At 39.1% G+C, this 14,505-nt stretch overlaps 2 long non-coding RNA genes across 4 annotated transcripts; both read right to left on the bottom strand.

The window, feature by feature from the left end:
• Window positions 1-645: 645 nt before the first annotated feature.
• LOC109179207 lies at window positions 646-2,107 on the bottom strand. 2 transcript variants are annotated; one of them, XR_002053862.1, is made up of 3 exons: window positions 1,556-2,107; window positions 1,378-1,476; window positions 646-820 (listed from the first exon to the last, which is right to left on the bottom strand). It is a non-coding gene; the product is annotated as an uncharacterized LOC109179207 (long non-coding RNA). The 2 variants fall into 2 exon arrangements; XR_002053861.1 differs by having other exon boundaries at window positions 1,714-2,107.
• A 6,245-nt stretch (window positions 2,108-8,352) lies between these two features.
• Window positions 8,353-12,008, bottom strand: LOC109179209. Of its 2 annotated transcripts, XR_002053864.1 has the most exons (6): window positions 11,728-12,008; window positions 11,317-11,500; window positions 10,869-10,970; window positions 10,124-10,193; window positions 9,271-9,386; window positions 8,362-8,573 (listed from the first exon to the last, which is right to left on the bottom strand). It is a non-coding gene; the product is annotated as an uncharacterized LOC109179209 (long non-coding RNA). The 2 variants fall into 2 exon arrangements; XR_002053863.1 differs by lacking the exon at window positions 11,728-12,008 and having other exon boundaries at window positions 8,353-8,573; window positions 11,317-11,540.
• Window positions 12,009-14,505: the final 2,497 nt, after the last annotated feature.

The following is a 14,505-nucleotide window of genomic DNA, read 5'->3' as shown; positions in this document are numbered from 1 at the left end:
TGAGACCACAACAGTTAAAATAATGGCCATAAAACACACATATTTACAACACAACAATATTCAAACACAATGTATGTATTTTATTATTAAAATAAAATGGTCAACAATATTGTACACAACAGTGTATATATATATTAAAATAATGGTATCCGGGTTGGACTTCCATTTGGAAGGTTACGAGTTCGAGCCTCAGTGGAGGCGTTATTGGTTCTTTGTGTTTCAGTAGGTTGAGAAAGTATATGAACAGATACTACAATGTAATAGGGCCAGTAACATTCAAAAAAAATATATTAAAATAAGATGCACTTGCCACATTACAACATTCAATAATATTCAATTAAGCATCTGCAAACTCAGAGATTATTGCATTTTCTACCATACTATCAGAGGTTTCTTTCCTTGAGTATCCACAACAGCAAGCACATGTTTCCTCCTTCACTTTTGCATTATTCAGTCAGATTGGAAAACTTTGTTTAGTTTTGTATTCTTCTACTGATGTAACTTAGTAAGGAACTACATGATCACAAGAAGAAATTAAGAGCTTGCTGATAGATACTCGATCTTCCACCAATGCAATTGGAATTGCCTTTATGTAAACTGTAAACTGCCTACATTATTTATCCATAATCCATAACAACGATCAAATTAGCATGAAAATAAAAATGCATAATCTCAATTCACAACCCTAATTTCATTCCCCTAAACGCAATATATGATCAAAACTGCGAAATTTGACATATATAGTAGCAATGCTTACAAATAATGCGCCCGTTGTTTCCTCATCTCCTCCCGTCACAATGATACAACGCAAATCTCATAGCTGTAAAAAATCATGAATACACAATAGTTGTCTTCTTCATTTACGCCATGAAAGCCAAACAAGCCCTCGCACAACTTCCCACATCGAAACCAGATGAGAAATATGTTCTCTTAATAAGTCCCTAGCTAGTAGAATTGCTCTCTGGGCTTGATAGCATGAGCTTGTAACTCAAGTGAGAGCATTAAGATGGTGGAACAATTGGGCTTGCCTTGAAGGTTGGGTTTGTGTTGTTATCTATTGGCTTGCCCATTCCAAGTGGTGAGTTGACTGAGTAGTCTTAGCGAAGGCGGAGGCTTCTCTGACTTGTCTTTAGATTGGAGGGTACCGTGTGAGGCGTGAAAGGATACCAGGCTGGGGCATCCAAAGCCCACGAATCATCTTTTTTAGCCCAATATGATGTTTTCCCAGTATTAAAACTTAGAAGAAAAGGGGTGGTGCACTGAAGTCATTTTCACAGCTTTCTTTCAACATTATAATTAGCCAATTAGGTGCACATACACTAGTTGAAGTTGTTCCACTGAAAAATTGAAAATGACTATAGGGATATCTGCACTCACCTCAAAAGATTGGAAGGAGATAAGCTTCAACTCTGATCTTTGCATAGAACATCATATCCTTTTGAGAACCGACCGAGATTTGACCGGATTAGTTTCATCCTGCGAGATGTGAAGTATTATGAAAATATAAGAAGATAATAGTCAACGTACAACCGGAAATGAAAATTGAACAATACACAATCTTTTGGGTAGAAATATAATTAGGTGCTGGGATGAGCAGGCAAACGCTTGAACTAACTCCATTTCAACTTAACTTGCTGAATAGGTCTATCCAAAGCATATTTTTCTAATTTCTGCAAAATGAACTCACAAAAAATCTGTATGAATATATAGTACCAAGGCTTTCAAATAATGCTAAAGCTCTTTCATCATCTCATTTCCTCCCTGCTTGCATCAACATATAATCGAGCACATTTCGAAACTAAACAATAAAGCCATATGAAAATAATGTGAGATGGAAATAAAAATGAAGCAAATTAAAGCTTATAGGGTGTGATTGGATGCTGCCAGCAGAACCCAATCATCTCTGCCATTCCATTCAGTGAAGCAAATTAAAAACCATGGATAAACATGAGTACATGCCTGATAGTTGTCTGCTCCATTTTATCCCCATGAAAGCCAAACAAGTCCTCGCACAATTTCCCATATCGAAATCAGATGAGAAATTTGTTCTCTTCATAAGTCCCTAGCTAGAAGCATCGTTTGCTAGGTTTAGTAGCAAGTGCCTGTAACCCTAGCGGGAGCATTAAGATGGTGGATAATTGGGCGTGTGGAGGTGGGATGTTTCTCTGCGAAGGTGGAGTCGAGAGACGGAAATGCCTCAACCTTTCTCTTTGGGAAAAGGGTCAAATCTCAAATGATTTTTTAAAATTAAATATTCAGAATATATATGAATATGTTTAGTATTTGGATTTCTTAATAGTAGTAATGTTGTATCGGCCTTTTTCTTTGGGAAAAGGGTCAAATTTCAAATGATTTTTTAAAATTAAATATTCAGAATATGTTTAGTATTGGGAATTCTTAATAGTAGCAATGTTGTATTATATATGTAAACTAGTATTTCACCCGTGCGATGCACGAATATGACTTATACAGTAATAAATTTAGTAATTTTTATATTAAAGTTAATTTTCATAAAAGTAACCAATTATGAAAATATCCATGCAATAATTAGATAATATGTATTATTCAAAGGAGTAGCTGGTTACAATTGAATTGAAATTACAAATTATTGAACACTTCATGATAAACAACATTTATAGTTGATGTAGAACTCGCATCACCTTCATTGCAAATCAAGATCTTTAAACTGTTTAGGTTTCTAACTCCGGAAGTAGCTACGCACAATTGGCCATGTACAAATACCGGTTTCTTTAGCAACATTTCAATGTGTGCAAGCGTCTAGCCTTAACTTTTATTAATGGTCATTGCATATGACAACATCAGTCCCCAGCCGGGAATTACCCATGGTTGCCCAACACCCACCTATTTTTTTAATTCTAACATAGCCCATGGTTACAGCCCATTAGCCATACCTGTTTGAGCCCATAGCAACAATACTACCAACCCATCCCATTATCTTATGTCACCGTCCGGATCGAGAAAGAACAGACCATTCACCATAGTATCATCTCTCTCGCTGGTTTCTTAGCTATGTCCGCCATTTAGACCACGCAATGATACCTCTCTCCATCTCCTAATCTATTCTGTCACTCCAAGTGACGGGAGACACCAAGGGTTGAGCCGTTATGGCATCATCGCTCGTAGTGTTAGCTAGGATTTCTGATCGCAGCTTACAGAAATCATAATCATCTGGTCATCGAAGTTGTCATTGAGTTGTTCAACCCTAACGATTCACGATCTAAACTCAGAGAAATTTGTTCTTGAGCCATCTGTTCTGCATGACCTAGATAAGTATTCTGTTTTTTTTTTTAATTCGTAAATTTATTTGCCCTAGTCCATTTTGAATCAATTCCATTTACTGGTTCGTGGAATGAATTGCTACGAATTCGATACAGATTAGCATTACTATTCATTTTTACAGGCAATTTGGTTTTCACATCCCAATTCACTTCCATTTTCATGACAGAATAGTGATAGCAATATCTGTAGCCTGTAATATGCTTTTTGTCTATCGCTATTGCATTTTTTAATTCTTATTGTTTCTCAATCAAACTAAGTAAAATTTGCATGTTATATGTTCTAACGGTTTTGGGCACCTAAGATCCCGATATCGCATGGCTTAAATTCAATATGAGCACCTAAGATTCCCATATCGCATGGCTTAAATTCAATTTGGGCACCTAAGTGATCCCCATATCGCATGGCCGAAATTCAATATGGACACCTAAGATCCCCATATCGCATGGCTTATATTTCAGTTCCCATAAGATTTCATTTTAAAATTTTAAAAAAAAAATTATTACGAATCAATTGTTGAAAAAAATAGCTTAAAATAACATGTTAAGTGGCAAATCAAATTCCAACTAGAAACGAGATCGAAAAGGCTTGATTCAAGTCCAAACTCGTGTGCACCGGCACCTGCGGGCACGAATGTCGTCCGGAAATTGGCTGGCCGGCCGAAACCGAGAGCACCACTCTCGTGCTACAGAGAGCACGAGAGGTTGTGGTGCACCGAGAGCACAACTCTCGTGCAACGGTGAACACGAGAGGTGCACTCTTGGGTTGCACCACAGCACGAGAGATGCACTCTCGTGTTGCTGGTCCTTGTGCTCTCGTGTCCTGAACAGCGAACCTGCACCCCAACGGTCTGAAACCCAAAAATTCAGCCTGTTGTGAAGATTAAACTCATCTGTTACGGAATTAATACTGTTTTAATTACAATTTTAAATCTGAGTTTAATCCTAGTTAGTGGGTGGCTGTTACAGGTGTTACACAATTGGTTTTAATACCAATTTAATGGCCATGTTGAATGATATCCCTCCAACAGCCCTATATAAAGAGAGGTAGAGCAGTAGCTTTTTACACAGAACTAGAAACAAAGGAATTCCAGTAAGTTTTAGCTTCCCAAAACTCTGCTTCTACTCTCTTCTTTAGCCAACAAGTGTTCTTGCTTTGCTTTGTTTGCTGGGTTCTTTGTTTGGGTGCTTAAACAAAGAACCGTAGCACGTTTTATCTTGGGAAACCTAGGCTACAACGCTCCTAGCACTTGTGGGAGGTAGCAAATAAGGTTTTAAGGAAAAGAACTTTGTGTTCAAACTCGTGCTAACCTCTACCCAATTTTTCCACACTTTCCTTCCCAGTTTTTTCTGTTTTCCCATATAATAATAGTCTTTCCGTAGGATTATTATTTTGGGATTTTTCCACCTTATTACCCAACAATTGATTCTCAAAGTAGACCCATTAAGTTGGAAAAATGAAGGAAAAAAGTGAAGCTTTTTTCGCACATTGGTTTGGGAAGAGGATTTTCCCCACTATTTATACAAGAGCTCTTTTTAGACTTATTGAATTGTATAGCATAGAGGCTCTCTCTCGCGCGCAGGGGAGGTGTAAATCAAATCTCAAAATGAGATCGAAAAGGTTTGACTCAAGCCTAATCTCGTGTGCGCCACCAGTACGTACCGATCACAGTCCGGTCGGGTGTTTTAATGTCATTTTTGAATGCTATTGAATTCCGTCACCCCTAAATAAGAGAGGGTAGAATAGCAGAATTCTATAATATAGAAAATCATATTTTCCAGTCTCAAAACTCTTTTGCTTCTACTCTCTTCTTAGCCTAATTGTTTTTATCCTGTTGCTCTAGTTCGCCGGATTGCTTGTTTGGGTGCTCAAACATTAAATTGTAGCAAGTTTTATCATGGGAAGCGTAGGCTACAACGCTCCTAGCACTTGTGGGAGGTAGCAAATAAGGTTTTGAGGAAAGAGTGATCGCTTGACTCTTGCTAAAAACCCTACACCAAACACGAGCCAATCTCTTCATCTTTCCTTCCCTTTTCCTACAGGATATAATAACCCTTATTTTGTAGGATTATTATTCGGTTTTACCAACGGTTACCCAACAGTCTTAAAAACTTATTTTTCCGTTTTCCCGTTGGTTTCTTGTCTCTAATTTCGTTGAAGAAATGGAGGACCCCGTACTGCCAATCCATGGGGAGGAAAATGTTGTTGCAAACATGGAGCGAATGAAAACAATGTTGCGAACTTCCAAGCACCACCAGTGAATGTTGGTTCACAAGATGGTGGGAGCACTGAGGGATATATTCCCATGACTCGGGTACCTTCGGTACCGAGCGGATCGGCTGAAAAGCCGGAGAAGTTCACCGATTTCGAATCGAACTTCAAGAGGTGGCAGCAAAAGACGCTTTTCTACCTAGCAACTCTCGGCTTGGCAAGGTTCTTGACCGAGAAAGTTCCCGAGATGAAGGAACAATCCGTGATGGCGGTTGGCATTTGGATGGATTCGGACTTCCTATGCCGAAACTACATCCTGAATAGATTGAGTGATGCACTATATGATGTATATAGAAAGATAAGCACATCAAAGGTGCTGTGGGAAGCCTTGGATCATAAATACCGAAGCGAGGATGCCGGCACAAAAAAAAATTTGTGGTTGGTCGATTCTTGGACTTCAAAATGGTTGATTCCAAGACCGTGCTAAGTGAGGTAGAAGATTTGCAATTAATCATCGACGAGATCTGTGACGAGGGCATGGTGCTGAGTGAAGCCTTCCAAGTGGGATATGTGATCCACTTGTTGCCTCCAGGTTTGAAGGACTTCAAGAACTACCTTAAGCATAAGCGTAAGGAGATGAATTTTGAGGACTTGATCCAGCGACTCAGAATTGGGGAAGGGAACAGGACGAATGATGGGAAAACTCCTATCATTAGTGGCGCTAAAGCCAACGTTGTGGAGCACGGTAAAAACTCCAAGGGGAACAAGAAGGATAAGCAAAAGCTAGGTCCGAAAGGTAGCGTTACCAAGAATAAGTTTCTTGGTGAATGCTACAATTGTGGCAAGCCTGGCCACAGAGCATCTGAATGCAAGGCTCCAAGGAAGAAGAACAAGAGTTCTAAAGCCAACGTTGTTGGAGAGAGCAGTCAGAAGGAGGTCGAGATTATCCTTTCGGCTATGGAGACCGAGGTGAACCTCGTGGGCTCTAACCCACGTGAGTGGTTCATCGATACCGGTGCAACCAGGCATTTATGTTGCAATCGAGAGATATTAAACACCTTTGAAACCGTTGAGGGTGAAAAGGTGTGGATGGGAAACTCTACTCAGTCTGTTGTGGAAGGCATGGGCAAAGTGGTTCTGAAGATGACTCCGGGAAGGAACTGACGTTGAACAGCGTGCTATATGTTCCGGAGCTGAGGAAGAATCTTGTGTCTGGCTCGCTGCTGAACAAGCCTGGGTTCCGCATGGTGTTCGAGTCAGACAAAGTAGTTTTGTCTAAGTTAGGGATGTTTGTTGGTAAATGATATGCAACTAATGGGCTTTTTAAGCTCAGTGTAATTCATGTTATCAATGAAAACAAAGTTAATTTCGTTCACTTGCTTGAGTCTTCTAATTTGTGGCATGGTAGACTAGGTCATGTTAATTTTAATTCTATACGTGGATTAATTAGCATGCACCATATTCCTAACTTTCAAATTAACACAAATAACTTGTGTGAAATTTGTGTTGAGGCAAAACTAACTAGAGTACCTTTCAAATCGGTTGAAAGGGAAACTGAACCACTGAATTTAATCCATAGTGATTTGTGCAATTTTAGATTGATACAAACGAGAGGTGGTAATAAGTATTTTATCACGTTTATCGACGATAACACGCGGAACTGCTATGTGTATTTGCTTAAAAGCAAAGATGACGCCGTTGAAAAATTCATTCTGTATAAGAATGAAGTGGAGAACTAACTTAATCAGAGAATTAAGAAGGTTAGAAGCGATAGATGTGGTGAGTACGAAGCACCGATTGGTGACTTCTGTGCAAGTGTAGGTATCGTACACGAGCGTACGGCACCTTACGCACCTCAATTGAACGGTGTTGCCGAACGAAAGAATCGTACATTGAAAGATATGATGAATGCGATGCAAGTAAGTTCGGGCCTAGCTCAAGGTATGTGGGTGAGGCGATTTTGACAAGTAATTACCTTTTAAATAAGGTACCCCGCAAGAAGCTCGATAAGACTCCTTATGAGCTGTGGAATGGTAGGAAACCTTCCTACCAGTACCTGAAACTCTGAAAGTGTAGGGGTGTCTTGCCAAAGTTTTGGTGCTAACACCTAAGAAAGTAAAGATAGGTCCTAAGATGATGGACTGTATCTTTATTGGCTATGCACATAATAGTAGTGCTTATCGGTTCTTAGTACACGAGTCCCATAATCCGGACGTACATGAGAACACGATAATAGAATCAATAAATGCATATTTCTTTGAAAATGTATTTCCTTGTAGGTCCAATGAGGGACCGAGTACGTCAAAATGGAAGTTTGACGAAACTATGGATAATGATAGTGGGGAATCTGATAAAGAACCCGAGCTCGAGCCGAGACGCAGTAAGCGGGCAAGAGTTGAAAAATCATTTGGTCCTGATTTTCTAACTTACTTGTTAGAGTATGATTCGGATACTCTAACTTGTTTATTAGAAAATGAACCTGGTTTTCTATCTTGTTTGATAGAGAATGAGCCTCGAACGTATATAGAAGCCGTGACTTCTATAGAATGACCAATGTGGAAAGAGGCTATAAAGAGTGAAGTGGATTCTCTTTTACAGAAGTGGTAGCAAACCCTTAGGATCCAAGTGGATCTTTAAAAGGAAGATGAAACCGGATGGTTCCATTGAGAAGTATAAGGCTAGACTTGTAATCAAGGGTTACAGGCACCGCGAGGGCCTTGATTACTTCGACACGTATTCTCCCGTGACGAGAATAAACTCGATTAGGATGATACTTGTGTAACACCCCCAATTTTCAGCATAATTTAAAACCCTTAAAGCTTATGAAATAAGGCAAGACTAACATTAATATCCAAATAGAGCGGAAGCTAAACATTAGAGTTGGGGTGTTATGCCACATCTAAGCTAGAGAACTTAGATGCACAGGCTAACTATCTAAGCAAAGTACAATCCATAATCACTATCCGAATACAGGCCAGGCTCACAGGCCGACTAGACTAAACTAATACTATATAAGCCAGGAACCGTAGCTCCTTCTAGCACGCTCACGATCATCTAATCAGTACCTGAAAAACATGCGGTATTACAACCGTTAGTGAATAATGCTAAGCAACCCACTCCCATCCGTTGAGTACAATAAGTATAGATATAAGAAAACCATTTTGAGACTTGGGAATCACTACTACAAAAAAGGGCTTTAACGTCGGTCCTTTTACCCCATTTAACGTCGGATTTCGACCGACGTCTAGGTAGCAGACGTCGTAAGTATGAGATACGACGTCGGTTAAAAAAACCGACGTCGTATAATTTTTAAATTTTTAATATTAACATACGACGTCGATTATTAAGTAATAACCGACGTCGTATAGTTTTAAAAATATTTTTAATTAAGAAACGACGTCGGTTTTTTAAAAAAATCGACGTCGTATATTTTAAAAAAATATAATAAATTCACATAAGACGTCGGTTTTTTTGTAAAAACCGACGTCTTATGTTCACTTTAAAAATAAAAAAATAAAAAAAAACAACGTACGTCGTTTATTTTTTTTTATTAAAATTTAAACGAGAATGAGAGTACCAGACAAGAACTCCTCCCAACAGCACTGTACATGGATATTTAAGGATGATAAAAAAAATTGAAGTACCAAGCAACAATTTCAGATTTAGCAAACACTTCAGGCATATCAACTAGCAAAACTGAAAGGAGAAATAAATAAAGAACAGTGAAAGATAGAAGAAAAGTCTCAAGTTTAGATGCTATACCTTGCATTGGGGTTCCACAGTAAGACTAGTGCTCTGTTGAATTTCTTCGATTTCCAGATAAGCATCAGAAGGATCTTCTATCATATGTTCAATGCTTGACAAATCACTTTTACCACCTTTATAAACATAATAAATAGAGTCAATGTATAAGCAATATGAATCCGTTCATTAGTTGCTAATAATTAATTTCTCTCCACATAAAAGATCACCCATCTATATGACACTATTATCTGAATGATCACTGTCATGGCTGTCAATACAACGGAGGTGCATGATGAGTGTAAAGATGTAAATAAAATAATCGTCATATGTTTGGAATGAAGTTTGAAGCACTCATAAGAAAATCCATATTTTCACCTTGCTCCCATACTGACAAGGTCAATAGTTTTCAGTCATGTACGAATTATTAGTATATAATAATTTAATTAACATGCAAAATGATCTTCCTAAGAAAGAGATCATCCTTTTCTTTCTAACAAGACGAGCAACATTCAACCATGGAACCTCCTAAAAGCAACAGCAAGGGATGGAAGAGATGAGAAAAGGATAACATTTGAATCAGATTGTCATACTTCAATTGAAAGAAAGTCCAAACCAAGTACACATTGAGAACGCAAAAGAGAAAATGGATAATAATTGCAATTTTCACCTAAGCCAAAATTTGATAGGTATCATTTCCTAGCATGCATATTGAATCGACCAATTATGGATTAGCCGGTCCTTGAATTATCTAATTTCTTGAGAAAATCATCTTAAACTTAAAATAGCATGCGTATAACTTTATTTTCAACTAAGTGGGCTATGTGCAATGGCCACTGAGGTAGATGAAACAAGATATGAGTAAGGAGCAGACCATGTAACACGGTCTCAATAGCCTTGTTACACTTCATGATTTCAGCTTCCACAATCTGTTGTTGCTCCCACTGTAAATAAATAAATTAAAATGAATTTAATTTAGCATGTCCAACTGCAAGTTCATTAAAGGTTTAACTAATATCCAAAGAATATCCATATAAGCAACCAAAGAATACCTTGGTACACAAACTTGCAGTCTCATCCTCCCCCAACTTAAGCAACCAAAGAATATCCATATAGTAACTCAAGATATATTATTGGTGCAAACCATTCAAGTTGTGTAATCTCATGCACCTCTACTACTCACTAGAATACTAGATTATGAAACCAGAGATCTTACATCCTCTTCGATTAATCAAGTAGCTCTAATATAACCATAATATGATCAAACAATTCAATGTAAAATAGTTTGAGGCTAGTCTTGCTCATATAACAGAAGAATATAATTCACAGTATGTGCACATCTTTGTCAGCCACATTTTTCTTTCAAAAGCGCAAAAGTTATGTTTTTCATAAGAATTTTTGAAATTCACGACCAACTCTTAACCCACAGGTCATTTATTCAATCCCTCAAAGAATAGATTTTAGGAGTGAAATAAATAGTCTCATTATAAAAAGGTTCGCCCTGACTATCTTCTTCATGTTATTATCAGTTTATTGGCACTATTAGTAATACTATGAATACTATTGCTTTATCACAATACAATTAGGAGCAGCCTGGAAGAAGATAAAGAGAAATTCACCAGCTTGGAAAGCAACTTCAATATTGGTCAGTTTGATATCTTTATAAGCAAATGATATAATAATCTTCAGTTTCCATCTTCATCTTCTTTGTATCCATTGCGCTGAAAACCACAAGAAATACTAGTCGATCACAGATAAAGATTAAAGATATGCACCCACTATAAGGCTGATTTGCTTCCTTCCCTAAAACCAATTCGAGTTTACACAACGAAACTAACAACAATTAGGGAAGAGCAACTGACAACAAAGATGCAGGCATCAATGATTAAGCAACTAAATGCAATACTTTTTTTTTTTTTGAAACGTGCACAACATTAGTATAGTTGTATATATAGATATAGATATTGATTACACCGGCATATAACAATGAAAGAATCATATTTACACTACCCTAAGAAACACATTTGAAATAAATTTAGCTACAACAAATAAAAGAAAGGTGCAAACCTGTTGTGACTCGGAACACATGATCACGATCACGCAGCTTCTTGTGCTTCTTCTTTTTGGCACCTCCAGACTTCACATCTAGAGCCTTGCCCTTTAGCTTCAACTTTCCAACAACTACATTTTCATATGCCGACATTTTTCCTGATAAAGTTCCACAAGTATGCAAGTAGACTACCTAATATATCTGCATAAAATAAAACCAGTTAATTAGACCACATCTCCACCCTAAAAGGCAGGGATTAGACAAATATGCATGTGCAACAACTCTTCCTCAGATCTAAGCCATTAGTGCTAGATTAATTACATAGACAATGCCCTTAAATTCATAGAGCGTTCCTGATTGCGGTAATTGCAAAATTTTCAGTACAAATGTTCGTAGATAGGCAAATAATTCTACAAAAATAATCTTACCGCAGTGTGCGGCGAGGTGACTTCCGGCGACCAGGTGCGGCGAGGCGATGTCCGGTGAAGCTTTTGCGGCGACGCAACGCGACGGCTTGGGGCAGCTGGCGAATACGAAGTTGAAAGGGGCGACGGCTGACTGTTGCGGCGGCTGGCGAAGACGACCTCGAAGTGGGCGGCAACAGTGGCGACGATAAGAAGGGCTGGAGCAGTGGCGATGGTGTTAGGCGACAGTGTAGCGTGTGGTGTGATGGGGCGACGGTGTGATGGGGCGACGGTGTGATGTGTTGAAGAAGAAGAGATCTCTTTTGTTCGAATAGGCTGTATATCTAGGGTTGAATTAAAAATACGACGTGGGATATAAAAGTAGCCGACGTCATATATTTAATAATTTATTATTTTTTTAAAAAAATAAAGGTTACGGCGTCGGTTTTCTATAAGACCGACGTCGTAACCTTAATAAAAATAAAAAAATAAAAATCGTATACTATACGACGTCGGCTCGTTAGTTAGCCGACGTCGTATAGTATATTTATTTCTTTTTTTAATTTTAAATACATATAAAATGTCGGTTGTCTCGCAAAATCGACGTCTTATGTATTTTTTTTAAAAAAAAAATTAATTAATTTTAAATTTTTAACGTCGGTTTTTTAAAAAATCGACGTTAAATTGGCGACGTTATAAGTGTTTTCTGTAGTAGTGAATACATAATATAGTCCTAACAAATCTAGCTTTAAAACCAGGAATCAGACTCAAGGCATATCAATAGACACAACACGACATGAAGCATAGAGACACAACATGCAATACAAAACAAGGTAACCACAATAACAAGCCAGGCCACACGACAAGACACGCCCAGGTTCCAACCTTATGCCAAGTTCCAACCTTTATGCCTCTCCATCCTTATATCAGTTCCAACATGTACCTCCAGGCCACCCTTATAACACCACTCTTATCCCTCCGGAGCAACGCATGCTCCCCTCCAACAAAACCTCCAACAATCCACCAACAAAACAGCACTCGCAGTGCCAAACATAGCTTGACCTGTGCCTATAGCACAATGATCAAGTGGTCTGTGCCTAAAGCACAATAACCGGGCATTCGCAATGCCAAACATAACATGATCCGGCATATAGCACGGTTATCATGTGATCAGTGCCTATAGCACAATGATCAAAGCACTCGCAATGCGTCAAACCACCAACAACACATCTTTTCAATACCATGGGCAAGGCACAATAATCAAGATTCAATCAACAACTACATCACAGGGTTATTGGGAAAAGGCTCAACATGCGATAACAACACGGAATATTAGCTATATCATGCAACCTACAGGAAATAACATAAACCACACGATACAAGTTTAGACCACATGCTTAGACACGACTCATAAATCACGTTACGGTACCTAAACATCATGCGAGACTCATATACGTCAAACGAGACACAACGGGGTACGGGGTTCGACCCGCGGAAGACCGAACGACCCCGCACAGGCCCGTACCTGCGGGGGGTACGGCGGGAGAACAACCTCCCGCCGACCTCCCGCCGGCAGAACCACGCCGCCCCCAGTAAGTAGACTGGCGGGTGGCCGTCCCCCCGCCGTCCGCCTGCCGGCGGCGGTGTACTATTCCGACGGGTGGCCGACCACCCGCCTGTCCCCCCGCTGGGACCTTTCCCCCTCGCCGACGGGTGGTCAGGTGGGGGTTCGTCCCCCCACCAACCACCCGCTGGAACTTGCTTCTTGGCCAATTTCCCAACCCGGGAATTCACCCAATTCACCCAAAATCAAGTCCCAACACTTCCCAATTCACAACAACAACAATAGGGACTTGATCATCAAGAATAAGCCAAGAAACAACACAATTAAATCCCAAACACAAGCACTAAACATGCCAAGAATCAAGGTTAAACCCACAATGGTTCAAGAACCTCTAGAACAAGATCATACCAAGCTTAACGACAAGCCCTAAACCTAGAATAACACCCGAGCATGCATAAACCACCCCAAGAACGCCAAGAATGTATTCAATAACAAGATTCACCGTACAAATCCTAAGGACAAGCTCTAAACACAATCGAATACAAAACAAGCCAATAACCACGCAGGGCCATCAAGAATATCAAGAACAACAAGAATTCATACTGTAAATCCTAAAGACAAGCTCTAACCGGGCAAACATACAAAATCACTCGTTTAATCATCCAACGGAGCCAATGAATAAACAATAGCAAGGAAAATAAGTTTTGTAGGACATGGGTTACCTGGTAGCTTTAATTAAACTTCTTATGACTTCTAGGGTCTTCCCTAAGGTCATCTTCCTATCGATCCTCCCTAAGCTTGGTGATGGGGAATTCTTTGGCTAGGAGCAGAATTCGTGTGGGGAGGGAGAGATATGGGTGATAGGGTTCTAATGCCTTCTAATTCCCCCTTTATATAGGTTAGGATCCCTAATACGAATCTGACTGGGTAAAAGGTTTAGGATTCGCAATTAGAATCTGATTAATAATGGGCACTCTTTCTTTATTCTAACAGGCTTGGAGCTTCAATATGGCCAATTTCCCAAAAGGGCGTAACACGGGGTGTTACAACTTGCCATAGCCGTGTTGCGGAACTTGGAAGTTCACCAAATGGATGTGAAAACCTCTTTCCTAAACGGCGAATTAGATGAGGAAATCTATATGGAACAATCGTAAGTGTAACACCCCAAAATTTTTCAACTTTTAAGACTTATATAATAAAGGTAAATTCTCATTAAATCACAAAACATAATATAATAG

The sequence above is a fragment of the Ipomoea nil genome, unplaced genomic scaffold (assembly GCF_001879475.1).
Source record: "Ipomoea nil cultivar Tokyo-kokei standard unplaced genomic scaffold, Asagao_1.1 scaffold0878, whole genome shotgun sequence".
NCBI classification, from domain to species: domain Eukaryota; kingdom Viridiplantae; phylum Streptophyta; class Magnoliopsida; order Solanales; family Convolvulaceae; genus Ipomoea; species Ipomoea nil.
Note: the sequence above shows the minus strand (reverse complement) of the source record. Positions and strands in the feature narration are given on the sequence as shown.